The sequence below is a fragment of the Passer domesticus genome, chromosome 12 (genome assembly GCF_036417665.1).
Source record: "Passer domesticus isolate bPasDom1 chromosome 12, bPasDom1.hap1, whole genome shotgun sequence".
In the NCBI taxonomy this organism is placed as follows: domain Eukaryota; kingdom Metazoa; phylum Chordata; class Aves; order Passeriformes; family Passeridae; genus Passer; species Passer domesticus.
This window is the reverse complement of record NC_087485.1, coordinates 18,493,100-18,512,633: the sequence shown is the minus strand read 5'-3', so window position 1 is coordinate 18,512,633 and position 19,534 is coordinate 18,493,100. Positions and strand designations below refer to the sequence as shown.

Here is a 19,534-nt window from a genome sequence, read left to right as displayed (position 1 = left end):
GAAGAAGCCTTGGGTTTCCATTCATATACTGCACTTGAGCTTGTCTCTTTTGTGATCCCTATCTTATTTCAGAATAAGAAATGCATTATTGTGGATACACCTAAATGGAATGCTGGAGTGACTGTTATGGACTCAGGAATCTGTTATACCCCCAAATTAAATTCTAACTATCTATGTAACATATCTTCAGTGGTGTTGTGCAACGCTCTACAGTGTGAAGCATATGAAGTTTCACAGACATAATTGCATTTTTATTGTCATATGCTCCTAGCTTTTCAACAATCCCTTTGCATCTTCTGAATGTGTGTTGTAATTTTGTTTCAAAAAATAATCTTACATTTAGGTAGTCATAAGGCTTTAAATTGCATAACATTCAAAGAATACTTTGAGAACTGCTGCCATAAATATGCAGAGACCCTTTTTTAGTCAGTAAAGAAATCCAGTGAGCATGTGTATGTGTATATATATGAGTTTCTTAACTGCAGAAACATGATATATACCACCAGAGTAGAAAAAGCTCTTGAACTGTTGCCCTTGCATGTTTTGTTCTACAGCTGAACATGTTGTTAAACCAATTTGGGCAACAACATTTGATGAGACCTATTGAATATTGAATTTTCACAATGCAACTGCACAAATTTATTTAGCACAAGCATGTCTTTAACTGTTAAACTGAGTAAGTGTGTGACCCCTGCTGTAACTCTTGCACCTGCATAACGAGATTGATAAAATCAGAAATGTTAACTGGAACACAAAATGCAACAGGAATGTACCTGCCTGGTCCAGTCCTGGCTTTAGCCTTCCCAATTCCTGGGGTCAGGGTGTGGTTCCCACTTTAGGAGGGTGTGTTGGAGCAGCCTGGGGCTCCTGGAGGAGCTGCTGCCTCCTGGATAAGCCACAGCAGAGTCACTGCACCGGGCTGTGTCAGCCACAGAAGTGAAAACAGCAAGGAGAAAGGGACATTTTGTAGGGGCTGTGGCAATAGCACCCCTAAGCTAAAAGCAGGGAGATGCAAGCTAGGTGTAGGGAAGAAAGTTTTCAGGGTGAAGGTGGTGAAACAGCAGAACAGGTTGCATGGGGAGGAGGTGGATGCCCCTTCCCTGAAACATTCAGGGTCAGGCTGGACAGGGCTGTGAAAAACCTGATCCCACTGGACATGTCCCTGCTCATTGCAGGGGGTTGGACTCTGACCTTTAATTGTTCTTTTTGACTCAAGCCCCTCTATGGTCCTGTGTCCTGACAGCCCCCCTGGCTCAGCTCCCAGCTCCCAGGGAAATTCCTTTCAGGTTCCTTGTGGGTACTGAACCAATCCCCACAGGTCCTGGTGGCTGAGTACTGGCCTTTGTCTGTGGTAACATTTGCTAAAATTTCTCTTGAAATCCTGTGGATTTTATAGATTATACATTATAGATTATAGATACCCTAAACTAAAAATGCCACCCAGTTCCCAGGAAAATGGGAAGTTTTCAGTTAAAAATACCTTGTGTTTAATGTTTGAGCCAAGTGCAAATACATTAACAGTGGAAGGCTCTCTTTTGGACAGGATGGAGTTTTTCACCTCTCAGTATTTGTGTAAATTACTTTTTAGGAAAAGTCATCTGGAGAAGACTTTTATCTTCTGATCTATAGCATAGGGAGAGGCAGAGAAAACCGAAATAATTATAAAATTACAAAAAAACCCCCACAAAACCCAAAACCAAAAAAAACCAAACCAAATCTTTAGGCTTATGAAAAAGGTTCTTGGTTAAAATAACCATTACAGGATGGTTTTAGGGACACCATTCTGTTTCTGGGAATGTAAAAAACCACCAAAAGCTTCCACCTCACTGATGACGATGCAGTACTGCTAATTGTAGCAATAATTTATCTTCTGTGAGTGCTGGTATGAAGCAGAAACCATTTAAATGGTTTCTTTTAGGCCACTGAACCTCCATTTGATGCTAATAATTTTTGGGTTGCTGCAGCCCTGTGCTGGATTCTGCACCCTGTAGAAGAAGGGCTCCATCTCCCATTGCCAGTCCCCTGAATCAGCCAGGCCTGGCCCCTTTTCCTTCTCTCCTGCAAGCAGCCTTTTCTGCCCCTGCAGTCAGTGACTAAAACAGGCAGCACAGAAATCATTTGGTGGTTCATATTTCCACTTGGGTTCAGTGATGAGGATCACAGCAGAAATGAGTGTGCTGAACTGAAAGGGCCTTTCTGCATTTCTTAAACGTTCTCCATGATATGAACATTACACAAATGCTGTGTATTCCAATTAAACTTCAACAGCAGCTCTAGCAGGGAGCAACTGCTGTGCACTCACAGGATAAATCAGCTTTCCTACTGAGCTCCACAGCCTAGTTAAAAAAGGGAAATCCGTTTCAGCAACCTCCATAAAACACAGATGCATTTTCTTTCTGTCTTTCTTAACCTTCTTATGTAGCTTTTTATTTTTCATGGATGCTGCATACCTGTGAGTCCATGTGGGGTCAGAATCCTTTTCATTTCAAAGAGTCTTAAAGAGCAGTGTCGTGTCTGCTCCATGTTTTTCAGGCAGATGATGGAGCAAGCTGGGCTTACCAGCTTTGAGGTTTAGTTCTACTCCAGATTCCCTGTGGGGTGTTAGGCAAGTCATTCTTTCCTGCAAATGGGAATAGTGATTGCTTTTCTGTTTTGCTCTGTTTCTGCCTCAGGCAGAAAATCTTTGGGCCAGATATATATTTTTTTTAGCTGTTTAACCCACTCCTACTAACTGAGACCTGAAATATATTCCAGTAGGGAAGGGCTGTTGGGGGAGCTGAACCAAATCTGGTTCATTGTCACCATTTTAATTTCTATCTGAGCCATAACTGCACCTGAGCCTGTGAAAATTGCCTTGTTTATGAATGGAGGAAGGTCCAGTTTAAAAAGCTGATTATATGGAAATGTCTGCAAAGACAAGCCCCCAGTGGAAAAACCCCAAGGTACCAGCCATGGTCATTGTTGGCCACGCTTTAAGACAAAAGCTGTTTTGTAGCTCAGCAGAGCAGCCCAGTGCTGCTGTTCCTTCCGTGCAGCACCAACAAAATGCACTTTTCAGCTGGCCAGCTCCAAGCCAGGAGCCCCCCTTGGCTGTGTTTCCTGTGCTGGGGCTGGCAGTGCCCTGCAGGGCTGTGCCCAGGAGCCCTCTGAGCCAGGGCTCAGCCAGCTGTGCCCTCCTGTGCCCCCAGCCTGCCCAGAAACAGAGCAGGCTCAGTTAAACCTATCTTGGAGGTGGCACTGCAAAGAGTGAGAGCCCAAGTCCCATTTGGTGCAGATTAATGTAACTTCATCCCTGTGAAAGACTACATGTTAAATGTAATAACTGGAATTTCATATCAGCAAACCTGCTCGTTCCAGGCACAGAAGGAAAACCAAACCTGTATTTACTGAGATAATTTCTGTTGTCTGCATCACTTTATGGATATATGTAAGAAAGCCTGCTGGAATGAATTATAGTCATAAAACCCAGCAAGAATAACATGCATTTCAGGTTTTTATGCTTTATAAAGGAAGTCTTGATAGTTCAGCCTGACAGATCCCACTTTTTTCTTTTCTTTTTTTATTTAAGCTTTTGTTTTTCGTTGCCCATGAAACAGATATGAGGGCAAAGGAAGATATTAACAACCAATTTCCCTGACTCAGAATAGGAATGATTGTGAGGCAGTAGGATGCCCTGTGCACTGCAAAGTGGGGAGCAATCAACAACAGTGAAATCTTGAAGATCCATAATTTTCCAGAAAATACTGTGTGCAGCTTTTGCAGTAGGAGGAAAAGTCCTGAAGTACCCATTAGCTCTCACTAATTGCCAGATTATTTCTCCTGAGGCACAGAGGTAGAAAAAGAAAAAGAAGAAATCCCTGGTGTTGCAATGAACTGACAGAGGAAGTTGCTACCTCAGAGAAGGGGACAGTAACAGACTTTGGAAAGGAGGCATTGCTGTGGTTTTTTCACATTTACCTTCTTTATTTACTTTAGAGATGGCCCTAATGGCAATACCTGACATACAATAATTCTATCTTTCCAAGAAACATAGAAAAATGAATAGGTGTTAAAGATTTTAAATTGTATTTACAAGAGTTAATATTACACAACTGAAAACATTTTACTTTTCTGTTATTTGTGATGAATCAAGAAGCAGCAGTGTTTTTGAATTGTTGATTAAGTTGGTGTTTTGGGCATTTCAAGTGATTTCTGCTAACAACAATTCTCTTCAAGTTTCACATGCTCTTGATGAAAGTGGGCCATTGTTTGAAAAAAAGAAAAGATTTATGTCTGCCTGAAACAGAATAAAAGGTACCTGAAGATTTTGAATGAGTGTAATTAGCCAGTTAGCCCTAATTTGGAATTACTTTTTTCATATGTAGTTATGAGTCTTGTGTTGTGTTTTGTAGAAGTAGGAGAGAAAAGAGAACAAAGCAAACATAAGGAAAAATTATGAAAGCAAACATGTCCTGCAGTAGGATGAGTGCTTAAAGGAGGGCTGTTGGATAATGGTGTTAACTATGAACAAGTCTAAGGATTTTCTCTTTAAAGTATACATCACCTTGGACTTAAAATGCAATTTCCCACTGATGTCTTACTTACTAGCAGAGTGCTCTTTTGAATAGAAGAAATACTCAAAAATATTTAAAAAGTTGGTTTATTGAGACACCCTAAATACTGCTGAGAGATTATTTTTTAAATTAGAAATGTATGAAAATTAAGTGAAAAATCCCAAGCCAAATTTTAGATTTAAATTCTCCAGGTAAACTGTTCCTTGTTTGACTGGAAAGAATGTGCTTTTTCCCAAACCAGCTGGCTCTGTCCTTCAGATGTGCTGATGTTTAACTTGGAGCAGATGTAATGATTTTCCAGCAATCTTTCTGGAACCCTGTCATTCCCAAAGTCGTGGTAGGTTTGAGGTGGTCATTTTCAATACCTATGGGAAGTGGCTCCAGGTGCTCTTCACTGTTTCTGGCTTTTGAAGAGGTAAACTTTTGTATGGCCCTTTTTACATCTGTTTTAATGCAAGCAACTCCTTTAAATGCTGTTGATATTATTTCTGGGCTACTGGAGCTTTCAGACACAATGAAATATGGGGCCATTCCCTACAAACTTTGCTGCCTAAGAGAAAACTTGGAGACAATTGAAAGAATGAAGGGCTGGAAAACGTTCACTGCATCACATTTTGTTCCCAAACTGAAGGAGAAATTAATGAACAATGAAGTTTGTCAGTGTTTGTAGAGTTTGGGCTGTTCTCTTGGATGCTGATATTTTCATTATTTTGCACCATAAGAGCTCCAGAAATACCCTGGGAACAGGAGCAGCCACGGTGCCATGGAGAGCTGGGTGGGAGGTCAGGAGGGGCTGGGATCAGACATCCCAGGCTCCTTTCCTCTTTCCTTGGAAGCAAAACACATCCTGAGCTGTCAAACTCACACAATCCATCCTCAGGAAGCAGAGATGACAAGACTAAAATGGTTCTGGCTGGAGAATTAAAACACCATAATTTACTGTGGGTGTTACAAAGGCCACGTGTTACTGATGAGCTACACCCTCACTGGGTCCATTTAGTAATAGGAAAAATTAAACATTTTTCAGGTTTATTGAATTGTTTTCATTTGAAACATTCATTGACTCTCTTCTAATTATGAATTGAAACGTGCTGGGTATAAAAATGGGATAAAAGGCCTTCTGTAAATGTAATGATATTAATTTTAATTTATCCAATTTAACACAAGATTTTCCCAGGGATTAGATAGCATTCTTTCTAATGATTTGCATGATAAAAGTTGTTTTTACTAAACAAAGTATGATTATTGTTATGCCTTGTTATTATTTTAAACAAATACTGAATTTTCCTGGTTCAGGAACAATTACAAGAACAAGGGTTGCAGTCATGGAATCAAGTGCCAGTGTGGATGCTTTTGCATATTTGAAATAATTAGGGCTGAAGAAAGACTTTTCTTCTTAGAGAGACTGGAATTTTACAAGAAATATTGTCTTGGTATAAGTGAGATATTTTTATACATTCAAAATGTTAAATTTTTTACCAATTTTTTTCACAATTCATCATTATAGGCTTTTGAAATTAAGAATTACTTTTATCAGGGAAAATTGAAACATTTTGTTAAGACTAAGAAGGACATTTTGATGCTTTTGCCTGAATTTTTTCTAGCAAGACAGACACAATTCAAAGCATTTCACTCTTCACTAGACATTATTTTTCCAATTGTTTAGTGAACAATTGATATTGAAATAGATGGGATGAGATGAGCTATAAAAAGTTTGTATGGGCAGACATGGTGGTAGTTGTGTCTGAATAATAAAATATCATTTATGTTCGTGCCTCTGCTTCTGCTGGTTGCAAATATATTGTGCTGTAGGCACATGTTCAGATTATTTAAATTGACAGATGCAAAGTGATTTTGGTTTTTTTTTTTTTTTCTTTTTAAGAAATTAAAATGTAATCTATACCTCAGTGACTAACTGTTGGAGTTTTGGATGTCAAGAATTTTAATTTTTTTGTATAAATAGATTTTGATTCTTAGGAGAGTATTATATTTAATTTGAGGTTGTGGAATAAGTTTTTAAAATTGGTTAATAATATTGGGATTATGGGTGTGTAGTTGGCTAGAAGTGTGTGATATTACAGGGTGGAAAACTTAGAGTTTGGGGTTTTAAAATATAGTAATAAATATGAAGTAAGATGGAAGTTATAGGGTGGAAGAAGGTTGGTGTTTTTTACTTTCTTTTTGGTAATTTGGTGGTGGTATTTTGTAGTTGGATAGAAAAGTCTGCGGTGTGGACTTCAAGGGATCAGTTATTAATTAGAAGTGAAAATAGCTAATTTACCAGCACCCTGAAATGCCAGCACTAACTGTGCCATTCCTGTGCAGCCTCATGGCCTTGGCTTGGCCAAGGACCCAAAATCCACTGGGATTTCCCAGTCAGGCCCCTCTGACCTGCTGCCTTCCAGCCCCTGTGTTTTGCTGGCTAAAGCCTGAACCACAGCACAGTGATAATAATAGTAGTTATGATTTCTGAGTGCTGGACTGTGATCCATTTCCATGGCTGGAGCACTGGATGTTTTACTGTGGATGTGACAGTCTGGTCAGACAGAGAAAGCTGGGTAAGCATTCCCATGAACCTGTCTGGGAGGTTTTAGGGAGCTGGGGAGAAACAATGAGAGTCAAATATTAAACAATCTGCAGGTGGTGTTTTCAACAAGCTGTTTTCCTCATAAAGTTGTTTACAGATGGGTGTCTGCTTAATTAGCCAACCATGTGAATTGTGTTGATGAAATGACCAGTCAGGTCCACTGGAAACCAAGGAATAAAAAGGAGAGGAGTGAATGAATGAGCTGCCTTTTGCCCTTTGCCTTCTGATCTCACTCTGTGACATTTCTGACTCAATGCTGACGTTTTACCTGTAAATTCAGAGTCTGCTCAAGAGATTTCAGAGCAAATAAGAGATTTTCTTAACCTTGTGGCAGACGTGTATGCACTTCTCATCAGCTTTGGATGAAGTTTCTCCCCCTCCCCTTGCCCCGGTCCCAGGCAGTGGCAGTGCCCAGGATCAGGGCTCCAGCCTGGCTGCTGCTCCCCTGCTTTGGCTGCTGCAGGTTTTAGGGGCAGCAGCTTAGGCACAGAACTCAGTGGTTGCCTTCCCTTGCAGCTGGTAGCAGCTTTAGCTCACAGATGATGTTTAACCCTCCTTGGGTAGGATTCCACCCAAGCAAATTCACTGTATGAAAATGAGGGGCAGATTCAGCAGACATTTAAGATGTTGGCTTCCCATGGACTCATTTTCTGTGGTTCTTCTTGTCTCTTTTAGGCTTTTGTTTATGTGGGTGGTGTCAATACCAACCACCAGCAAGCAGGCTGGACTGCAGAAACATTTAAGTGGTTAAAAGTCAAAGGCTGGACTTGCTGTGCAATTGCCATGCATTGAGCTCATCATTGTGAGTGCTTGGTCTTGGGATTTGTATGTTGAGACAGCTCTTGAAGGAAGAGTTTTTAATTTTTAAGACTTTTTTAAATTTAAAAGCATTCATTTTGATACCTGTCAAACAGCATTTCTTATCCCTCAGTAAATAATTTCTTTCAAGGATTTTTCCATATTCTTTGATATTGTTATTTATAATTCTATCTACCAAGGCATTGTAATCTTTAATATCTTGTAATGTGTAATCATTGCAAGGCTACCTTGTGTAAGGTCTCAGAAAAAAATTGCCAACTATTAAATATCTATCACAAGTGTAGATACAGCCCTAATTAATGCATATAGGAAAGAAATAACTTGCAAGTATTTAGGAAAATGTTCATAATGGGCTGACACGCTCCAGTTTTGGAGTCAACAAGAAATTAAAAGACTCATGCTTAACTCAGTGTTGCAGAAGAAAGCATGTTAAAAAGGGCTTGTTTCTGAAGTGGGAGGCCAAACTCTTTATGCTGTTTAAATGCATGAACTTTGAGAGGCTGCATTGTCTAACGGGGTTTGCAGTTCCTGGGTGAGTCTCTCTTCAGACTTTGTGCCAGTTCTTGCTTTTCTGACACTCAGGTCCTTGCAGCAGTGTTGGGAATTTTAATGTGCCATGGCTCACAAAAGTTTCAGAGGAGACTATGAAAACAGTTGGATTAGGACAGTCTCTGTTCTTTGTTTATATCTCTTGATTTCTATGATTTCATGACTGAATCTGCTGACACCTTAAAATAACACAGGTGAAAAAGTGAGCACTGGACTGACCTACCAATGGATTTGATTGGGGACGGTTAAGTCTGGAAGAAGAGCGTGGATCATCTTGGAAAGGCAAAAGACAAAAGGAGAAGAATCCACGAAGCAATTTACTTTTGAAATGAAGCCTGTTGATGTGGGCTTGACTGTTGGCTAGTCAGAGAGCTATTGCTGAGTGCTTTTCCCTGGGGGGTGCCACTGGGATTGGTGTTTGCCAGCACTGGGTACTGCTGGGTGTGCTAATCCTGTGCCAGTGGAAGGCAGCACATCCCACAGAGGCACCACCAGCAGCTGCTGTCCTTGCCTCGGCCCTGGGGACACCAGCAGGACCCACTGGAGAGCTGTGTCACTGCTGGGCCCCCGCTGGATGATGCTGGGGTGCTGCAGCAAGGCTGGGGAGGGGTCTGGAGCACAAATCCTGTGAGGAGCAGCTGAGGGAGCTGTGGTTGTTTGTCCTGGAGAAGAGGAGGCTCAGGGGAGGCCTCACCACTCTCTACACTCCCTGGCAGGAGGGTGCAGCCGGGGGGGTCGGGCTCTGCTCCCAGGGAACAGAGACAGGACAGGAGGACACAGCCTTGGGCTGTGCCAGGGGAGGTTTAGGCTGGATGTCAGGAAATATTCTTCACAGAAAGGGTGATGGGGCACTGGAAGGGGCTGCCAGGGAGGTGATGGAGTCACTGTCCCTGGAGGTTTAAGGAGGCCTGGATGTGGCACTCGGTGACAGGCTGGGGTTGGGTCCCAGGCTGGCCTCGATGCTCTCCAAGGTCCTTCCCAGCCTGGCTGATTCTGTGCCTCTGGGATTGCAGGGTGCAGGGCATTGAAGGAAATGGGTTATGTACTTTTACTTCTGACCAAAATTCTGTATAAATAACTCTACCTATTTCTCTGGCCCAGAGTGAACAAGCAGCACCCTGACATCATTAGAACCAACATAATTTGGAATTTGGTGGGATGTATCAATTTGAAGGTTAGTGATGGAAATACTAATGATGGATTATCTAAAAACTGACAATATTTGCAAGTCTGCCTAGAGATCTGAAATGATGTAATTTCAGCAGGATGGATTAGTAGTCAAAACTTAAACAGTATATGAAAATGCAATTCATCATAGGATTCTTCAGCTCTGTGTGTTTTGCCAGTACATTTTTTTGTGTGTATAAATGGCATGAATATTTTCAAACATTCAAATCAGTAGGAGATAAAGATTAATTTAATACTTATTATTGAAATAATTATTATTTTGTGTCATGGCACTTCATTTAGCATTGTGATCTGACCTACTTGGACATTTTAAGTTGAATTTTAGTCTTGTTCTGGCCTTAAAAAAACAGATAGCATTGTTTTTCTTTGCCAATCCTGATCTGTCTGAGTCTTCCTCTTAAAATATATTCCTGACAAGTGCCTAATTTCTTATTCTTGTAAATGACAATGTGAATTCTCTGACAATATAGTATTGCCTTTCACATTTATGTATTAGCTTTTACATATTATTATTAACCACAAAGATTTCAATATGTTACGATTTATGTTTCCTTTTAACTGCCTTTTAACATAGTATAATCTGTCAGTTTATGTATGCACAGCATAGTTTATATAAATAGTAGTGTGATAAATATATCTTAAGCCATAGCATAATGTTAAAACAGAGATTATGTAATGTTAAAATGCTTTTATTCATGTAACTAACTCAGAGAACAGTGTAAGATAATCAAGTAGTTCCTCACATTTTGTAGACTATCTTATCTGAATGATAACAGTGACACAAAGCAAAACCCAATTTATTGACTCCTCGTTATCAGAGAGTATAGAAACAACAAGATGAAACCACGAGGGAAAAAAATTTCATTTAATCTGAAGGATGGCATGCAGACAAGTCAAAGATTAAACCCAAGCAAAAGAATTCATAGAACACCTAAACTCACAAGAATGTTTAAAATATGTATAAACTCTCATGAATATGCATGTACCCCCTGTAATGTAACAGTGTATAGAGAACATTGTTTTAAGCTAATGGTGTAGTTTTTTTGCTGATCACCAAAACACCCCAGTGCTAGAGTTTGTTCCTTTTATCCCTTATTAAACTTTTATAAAAATTCTAAATAGTGAGCCGTGTTTCCCACATTATGCTTTGAAAGGAGGGTGGTTATGGCTTCCTAACCACTGCCTGTGCAATTTGAAAATAAAAAGATATTGCTCCAACAAATGTTGAAAAAAATCTTCAATTTTCAAATCTTCTTTTCAAACCATGGAAGAAATTGTCCTACTGAGATTAAACAAGGGCAGGAAGTGAAGCATTTGTTTGTTTTATGAAGCCTGGTGAATTTTGATAATGAGTCCTGTAAAATAGATGATATTGAAGCTTTTCTAATTCTAAACAGATAAGAAATAATAGTTACATATTTCAGCTTCAAAGACAAAAGTAACCTTTTATCACCTAATTTAACAATCTTTTTAGTAAAATGTCTTAGAAGAATGTGAAGTGTTATTTAAAAGTAAAAAATCACCATCTTTGAATAGCAGGGCTTTTTAATTGCCATAATCAAAGTCCAAACACATTTCCCTGCTTGCTTTAAAAAGACTCACACATTTCTTTTCTTGCTTCAAATAGTTTCTTTTAATGACAGGTTTTTCCTTAATGAGGAGGAAAATAAAGTGAACAACTCTGAGCTTGTCAGTGCAACTTCAGTGTGACAAAAGTTCTGATTTTTGACAGCACCCACTAGGAAAATAGAAAAACTGGCAGTGGATTAATTAATGTGTGATTTTTGAATTGCTAGTCTGCATTTTAAAATATAAACATATTTATATTAACTCTTGACTGTGAGTTTTAAATAGCAAAAAAAGCCAAAGAAATCTTAGACTGTAGGTCACATAGTGTAATAATTCACACCTCTTTGTGATAAGTAATCTGAAATAGCTTTTGAAATTGGGCATTCTTTTGAGTTTACTAATCTTTTCTGTGATAACTGGGTTAGAATAATTATACCATCCATGGAGCTTTTGGAGATAAGTCTTGTTCTAGTACAAAAATCTGCTTTGAGATGGGGAGACCTCTAACAAATTGGTTAATAAACAACAGCAGTTAATGTTACCTGAATTCACATGATCATGTTGGCTGATGTGCAGTCACACTTATCAGGAAAGGAGGAGATAATCCCATATTAATGCTGATCAGATTTTATACAACTGACTAAACATCCCAGCCAGGTCCTGGCTGTGGGCTTTTGTAGAGAGCACAGTAGGTTTTAATTAAGGCATTAATAATGCCTAAGCAGTAATTCAGATAAAATCAAAATTTTACAGGAGGGATAGAAATCTGCTTTTAATATGGGATCTCAACACAACATTGGTGACTTTATTTTCTAAGGAATCCTGTTTGTTTCTAGAAATTGCTGGGTTCTATAAGACTTATAGGGAGTGTTTTTTTTATTTTTCTAAGAAAATTCTAGATGCTCTTCTGGTGTGACAGCAGCAGTTTAATGACTCTGCAGTGTCTCCCACAGCTCTGGGTGCAGCTGCACAATTGCCAGGGCTGGACAGGGAAGCCCAATGGACTTTCCCTGCTTAATCCCATAATTTCCGTTGCTTTAGCTTTGCCCTAAAGTCCCTGCAGCCTGAAACCACAGAAGAGTTGGGTGAAAGGTCCCACAGTGGAGCTGGGGATGCTGGACTTGAGCAGCTTTGGCTGCTCTGGAGCCTGCCCAGGACGTGGGCCCTGAGTTTTCCCACTGGAAGGAATATTTGCACTCCTTCAGCTTTCTGCTAGTCTGTCAAATGGTGTTTATTTTTACAACCACAGGCTGCTCCAAGAATAATTACAGTTGTTTAATAATTATTGTGATAGCAGATGAAGCCTGATAATTGGTATCAGTTTAACTGGAGAGGAAATGGCCAGGAGTTTTTGAATGGCATGGATTCTCTTGTTTTCTTTTGCCATCTGTAAAGCTATGAATAGGAAAAACATGTGGATAGAATCATTGTTGTTTTTTGAAATGTAAATGAGACACAGGGCTGAGGAACATCTCCCTCCAGTGCTCCCCACCAGTGGCATCTGCTTGAAAGGTTACTGTACAGAAACAGTTTGGGAAGAATTTCCTCCCTTTTCTCTCTCTTATGCAAAGCCAAACTGAAATATGAATCTGGATTCATTATTAAACCAAGAGATTATAATTTCCACATCATTCTGTTCCCCACCCCCACTTCCCAGTGTGTGATAATAATCTTGTGTCATAATGAAATTCATAAGGCTGCAACAACAAAGGAGTGCATGGAGGAGTACAGGAGCTTGTCAGATGGTATAGATTTGCATACTAATGAAATTATGATGTTATTAATATTACAGAAACAGAGTAATATCCAAATACCACTGAAATGGGGAATGCTAGGTCATTATTAGACTCCAAAACCAAATAAAAGAATGTATTTTACGATATAGCTGTACCTTGCAGCTGCTGCAGAATTAAACCCAATTCCTGTAAATGAATTATTTTGATTTTTGTGCCGTATCAAGAAGGTTAAAAAATGCAGACTTGTAGTGTATTTTATTGGAAAAAAGTACTCAAAAGTTCAGTTTTTTCAAGCTATGTAGGCTGACCACAAAAAGTACAATGGGTTGGAGTTCATAGTACTGAAGTTCAGAAGTACATCAAGGCTTTGACTTCCAAGTGTGAACTTGAGACAGGAGGCTCATCCATGGCTGGGATTTTATTCCTGTCTTTACTAAAGGATTCTTGACCTAGCTTTGGACAACTTCCTGTCTCCTTTGTGTGCTGGTTCAGTGAGGCAGGTTCACTGAGAGCAGGAGACACACAAAACTAAAGCCTCAGCAGCTCACACAGCAAACCCTGCACCTTCCTTTTCTGCTGAACAGCTGAAGGTCTTGGTTTCCTCCAAGAAGTGTTCTTGGCACGTGTCAAGTCCCCTGTCAAATGACAACTTCAGCAGCAATTGTCATGGCAGAGAGGAGCCTGAGGTGCAGGACAGCAGACACCCAGGGCTGCCTTTCAGCCACTGCACAGAGCACTGAGGCCACCCTGGCACCTGCAGCACCACGGGGCTCCAGCATATTGGAACACTGAGAGAGGGTGTTTGAGAGGAAGATGAGGAGGATCAGGTTCTCACAACACTGGGCTGCTGTGAGGGCTTATTTTGTAGCTCCAACAACACAGGGAATTAATTCAGTGGGAGAGAAACCTCTGTCAGTCAACAGGAGGGCTATAAAAAAGCTGAGGTGTCTCACTGCATGGGTGTGATTGAAAGCAGTGGTGTGGTTGGGAAGATTTCAATGGCTCTTAGGGGTCATGATAGACTTGAGTGAAATTTGGTGTTTACCAATGTTTGGGAGCCTAACAAAGCAGTTTGTGCTGTTCTGTTACACAGGATAACTTATCAGGGTCATTTTGCCCAAGTCTAAGCCTTAAATCTAAGTCAAGAAAGATGCTTTGACAATGAGGCTTCCCAAGGACAAGCAGCACCTTGCAATTCACAGAATTACTGGGTTGGAAGAGACCTTCGAGATCATTGAGTCCAACCCAGCCCCAACATCCCAACTAAACCCTGGCACCCAGTGCCACATCCAGGCTCTGTTAAACACACCCAGGGATGGTGACTGCACCACCTCCCTGGGCAGCCATTCCAGAACTTTATCACTCTTTCTGTGAAAAACATTTTCCTGATATCCAGCCTGTATTTCCCTTGGTGCAGCTTGAGACTGTGTCCTCTGGTTCTGTCAGTGCTGCCTGGAGAAAGAGACCAACCCCACCTGACTACAACTATCATTTCAGGGAGTTGTGGAGAGTGATAAGGTCACCTCTGAGTCTCCTTTTCTCCAGGCTGAGCACCCCCAGCTCCCTCAGTTATTCCTCACAGGATTTGTGTTCCCAGCCCCTCTCCAGCCTCATTGTCCCCTCTGGATGTGCTCAAGCATCCCAAGGTCCTTCCCAAACTGAGGGGCCAGAGCTGGACACAGCACTCGAGGTGTGGCCTCACCAGTGCCCAGTGCAGGGGCAGGATGGCCTCCCTGCTCCTGCTGGCCACGCTGTTCCTGATCCAGGCCAGGAGCCATTTGGTCTTGGCCACCAGGGCTCTGCTGGCTCGTGTTCAGTCACTGCTGACCAGCACCCCCAGGTCCCTTTCTGCCTGGGCGCTGTGCAGCCCCTCTGTCCCCAGCCTGTAGCAAATGCTTCTGTAAAGAGAGCCATGGATTCATGTTAAAATATTTTTAGGTGTCTCTGTTTATAAAATTTGACCCAAGGCAGATTTTTTTTTCACAATGAATTTTAACTAATGAAAGAGTTTAAAGTTTTTCACTTTAGAAACAGCTTAATTCTTTCTAAGGATTATGAAATAAGGATTTTCAAAATACTCTCCTATGTTTAGTAGTCTTCTAAGAGCTTGAAAGTTCTAAGTATCCCTTCCCTTCTTCTCTTCACTATAACAAAAGGTTTCTACTTTGATGTAAATGTGGATTAATACATCTGCATTATATAAAATGTAGGAAAATGGAGTTCTAACAGCCTAAATTGTACTTATTTGTGATGTCTTCTTTTAGAGGCATCAGTCATTGAGCAGCAGTTCCTTGTAGTGCTGCTTTATCTGCTCACAACCATTTTAATTTTAAGAGAACTAATACAGCACAGTAGCCTGGGAAATAAAATTGTGGTGCAGGATGTTCCCTGCTGCTGTTCCTTGGTGTCTGCCCCAGCCCTGGACCCACAGGATGAGCTTTGCAGGTGGCCCTGGGTGTGTGCTGTGTCCATCCTGTCCATCTGCAGCCAGGTACCAGGTGGATCTCCAGGCAGAGCCTCTGACAGCCCAGCTCTGCTCTCTGGCTGCAAGGGACACTTGTCTGTGTTTAAAGCCTCTTTCCTGAGCTGCTCACTGCCCCCAGGCTCCCTTTGCTTTTCTCCTCACCAGTTTTTCATAGGGGCCTTTCAGTGATGGGGGAGCCCCGTGTAAGGTTGTCACAACCTGGGTGTTCAACTCCTGTGTGCCCAAGCCAGATGTCAGCTCCTCTCCTAACCCAGGGTTTGCTGTGACAGCCCCTCTGGCCTGGTCCCAGGTGCTGGGAGGGAGGAGAGAGCTGGTCTCAAGCTGTGACCCATCCCTGCATCCCTGCAGCCAGCCCGGGTTAACGCCTTGGGTGAAGGCACAGGACTGAGACTGCAGCAAGGAACTGCTGGGGAGGGACCCCTGTGTCAGAATGAACAGGGCTCCTGTGTCTGAATGAACAGGGACCTGTGTCAGAATGGCCAGGGACCTGTGTCAGAATGGCCATGGCACCTGGGCAGGGACCCTCTGGGAGAATCCCCCTTCTCTGATGGATCCCTGGAGCCTCCCACAGCCCTTTGCTTTCCCACTAGCTTTGGGAAGTTCAGCAAGTGGGCCTGAACTCTGCTGTGTAATCTCTCCAACACAGTTATCATCCTTCAACTTTGGGTTCTCCAGTTTCTCCTCCTAGTAATTCAGACAATGACTTTTAGGACTATCATAAGGAGCTGCAAATGTCAATATTTTAAAGTGCTTATACAGGAGGATTTCTGTGAGAGAACTCTGTAAAATTCTTATTGAGACTTTGAGATCAGGTTGTAACTTGTAACTATTAAACAGTGTCAGTTACTTGATATAAAGCAAATTCAGAGAAATGCTCAGGCTCCTCTTGCAACCACTGAACCCTGGTTCTTCAAACTTGCTCATAAAACACCACTTTGGATTGACAAATATTCTGACTACAAGGTAGAAGCCACTGTACTTCTGTTTCAGACTTTTATTGCTTACAAAACCAGTGGTAAATAGAAGTTTAATGCAGTTTTGACTAAGCCTCTCTGCCTTCCCCAGCACAGACAATGATCCAGTGCCTGTTTGCCAGTACATGCATTAGTGGCCTTTAGTCAAAGCTCAGCAGTGGCCTGGTATTTAACAGTAGAGTAATTGCATGTCAGCATCATTTAATGGAAGTTTTGATAAAACTGGAATCAAAAGGGTGCTCTAACAGCTTTTACTGTGTTCAATAAGGCTTGTTTTTAACCAAGGAACCAGTGACTGCTTTGCAAAAGTTCTACTTTTGTGTGTGTGTGCTTTTCTCCACTGTATTTGGTATGGGGAGCAGGGCTAGTTACCAGATTTCTCCTTCCTCCCCCACGTTCAGGTGTGCTAGCAGCATCCTGTGCTATTTCTGTGCTCCTGGAGCCTGTGCTGGGCTGAAGTGTTGGTTCACTGAGTGCCTGTACAGCTCTGGTGCCTTCAGGTACTGAGGTCAGTTTTGGCTGTGCTTTAAGGAGCCTGTTAATATCACTGGGATTTTGGTGGTTCTGGGGGTGAAGCAGCTTTTTCTTCCCCTGAAATCCTGTTAGTTAGGAGGGTATTGCTTTATGCAGCAGAAATGAATCCATTATCTGTGGGAGAATGAGTTCCTAAAAATCTGACTGTTGGGGTCAGAAGCACTTCACTTTCTCCTTGCAAACAGAAATGTCAGTAGAAGGCAATTTTCAGTTCTCTTGTAGCAGGGCATGGCTCTGGGTGAGTTGATGGCAGGGAGTGCTGTAAGAGCCTGTGCTCACTGTGCTTGCAGCCCACACTGCTTTTCTTCCAAGGGCCCTGACCAGAGCAGGGCTATTGCTTTGTCCAGTGAAGCATCATCTGCTCAGGATGAAAGCGTCTGCCCCACTAACAGGGAAGTCTGATTGTTCTCTGATGTGTGAGGCTGCTTTGCAGAATTCAGAGACTGTTCCTTCTGATTGAGAGACAACAGAAGGAAACTGGCTCCTAGAAATATCTGCTTATTCTTAATCTCTGTGGTAAATTCTCATAAAGGTGTGATAGACCATGGCAACCTGATTTAACTTTAAAGCCTGCTCTGCTTTGAGCAGGAGGTTGCACTGGAGACCTCCAGAAGTGCCCTGCAACCTGATTTTTATTGTGATTCTATGACACCCTCGAGTTTAGCAGGTCATCACATCTCTATTGTGTTCATATTTTGTACTGCTTAATGCTGCCTTTCACAGCTCCACAGTAAAACACTTCACCTGCCTTTGGAAACATGAAGGAGTGAATCTGTAGCACTTTCAATGATTCCCCAAAGAATTAAAAGGGATTTTATAAATTACATTCAACAGTACTTTTGAGCAGAACTATAAGACCCAGCTAGGCTTAAGGAACAGGTGAATACAGGAGAGCATTCTAAAGAAAAATGTAAGTTGAATCCCAGTATTTGGGAGGGGATTGTTCTGAAACTGTCTTTCCTTGCTCATTTCAGTGTGATCATAATTTAAATAACCTGTCTGCTGTTCATTTTTTACAAGAATTTTACCAAAAGGTGGTGCCTAGAACCATGTTTCACAGAGCCCAAATTTTGCTATTTAAGGTTCAATTGATTTCCCTTTCAGTTGAAAGGGAAAGCTCCAGGACACCAAACATCAATACTGTGACATTGCAGATGCTGGGCAGCTGATGTTACATGCACTGCACGTTTAGAGCTTTTCCCATGTCTTCCCCCTTGCTTGTATGCCTTTTGCAATTTCTGAATTATTTTTCCCATCACAGCCTCATTCCCCTTTAGTTCTTTTTATTGCATAAAGCTCTCTTAAGAAAAAAAAAAATCAAAGGGTTTTTTGTACTCGGTGTCATTATTGTTTTTCTGTTTTAAGTTTCTCTTGCTTCTTAAGACAATTACCTCACCATTTCAGATCTGCTTGTGTATTAACAGCTAATCAGCTTTTTACCCTCTGGTCTTCATGCCCTCCCTCACATGCTTCCTGACCCCTTTTTCAGTGTGCCTCCCTTACTTTGTTCACAATTTAATTTTTGCATTATTCTGTCCCCTTTCATCTCTCTGTTCTATGCATATTTCAGGCTAGATTCTCTTCTCCCTAATTAAGTTTGTTCTATTTCCTGTGCCATTTGGGAAGCGCCAGTGATGGAATAGTTCCCACAACAGAATTCCCTTCCCTGGTGTGGGGCTGCAGCAGCCCAGGGGTCAGCAGCACAGCTTGGCTGGCAGCAGGGACAGGGACAGCAGGGCTGGTGTCAGACAGGCTCTCTGCAGTGATAAGGAGCCTTGTTATTCCTGAGGAAGGAGCAGCCTGGCTGCCCCTCTGGGAAAGGCTCCAGGCACCAACAAACTGACCATGCAAATTGCAATGTATTGATCAGGAACTCCCTGGGAAAAGCCTTTGCCTTATTTGTGGAAGGCTTGGCGTGCGAGGGATTTGTCTCTAGGAAAGGAAAGGAAGCAGTGCCAGGCTGGTGTGGGTTTTGGCACAGCAGCCTGGCTGTCCCTGCAGCCCTGCTGGCACACAGCTGCTGTGCCTGGAGCACCTTTGTGCCCTGGGCACAGACCCTCCTCTGATGGATCCCTGGAGCTTCCTACAGCCCTTTGCTTTCCCACGAGTTTTGGGAAGTTCAGCATGAACTTTGTTAGAGTATCTCTCTAACGCAGTTATCCTTCAATTTTGGATTCTCCAGTTTCTCCTCCTAGTAATTCAGACAATGACTTTAGAAATAGCATAAGGAGCTGCAAATGTCAATATTTTAAAATACTTATTCAGGGGATTGCTGTGAGAGAATTATGTATAATTCCTGTAAATTCATGGAAGAAAAATAGGTGAAGTCATAACTGTTTTTATCCCTAAGCAGAGTCCCAGTCACACAAAAACTCCTGTAAACTCCCTCTAGTAGTTTGGTTTGACTTAATGCCTTGAATTGGAAATTATTTCAACTTGGCTAATTACAATTGAGGGCATCTATGAGGATTCAGATGATTGCTGACAGCCTTTCAGCACCTTCTGCAGTTTTGCACATCAGCCTCGAGAGGACAGACAAT

The 19,534-nt window shown here is 41.7% G+C and overlaps 1 protein-coding gene and 1 long non-coding RNA gene across 7 annotated transcripts in view; one reads left to right on the top strand and one right to left on the bottom strand.

Moving 5' to 3' along the window:
- Positions 1 to 19,534, bottom strand: part of CHST8 (carbohydrate sulfotransferase 8) — a 182,505-nt gene that overhangs the window by 33,463 nt on the left and 129,508 nt on the right. The window lies entirely within an intron of this gene.
- LOC135279492 (uncharacterized) lies at positions 7,041 to 8,101 on the top strand. Its single transcript, XR_010346721.1, has 2 exons — positions 7,041 to 7,478; positions 7,816 to 8,101. It is a non-coding gene; the product is annotated as an uncharacterized LOC135279492 (long non-coding RNA).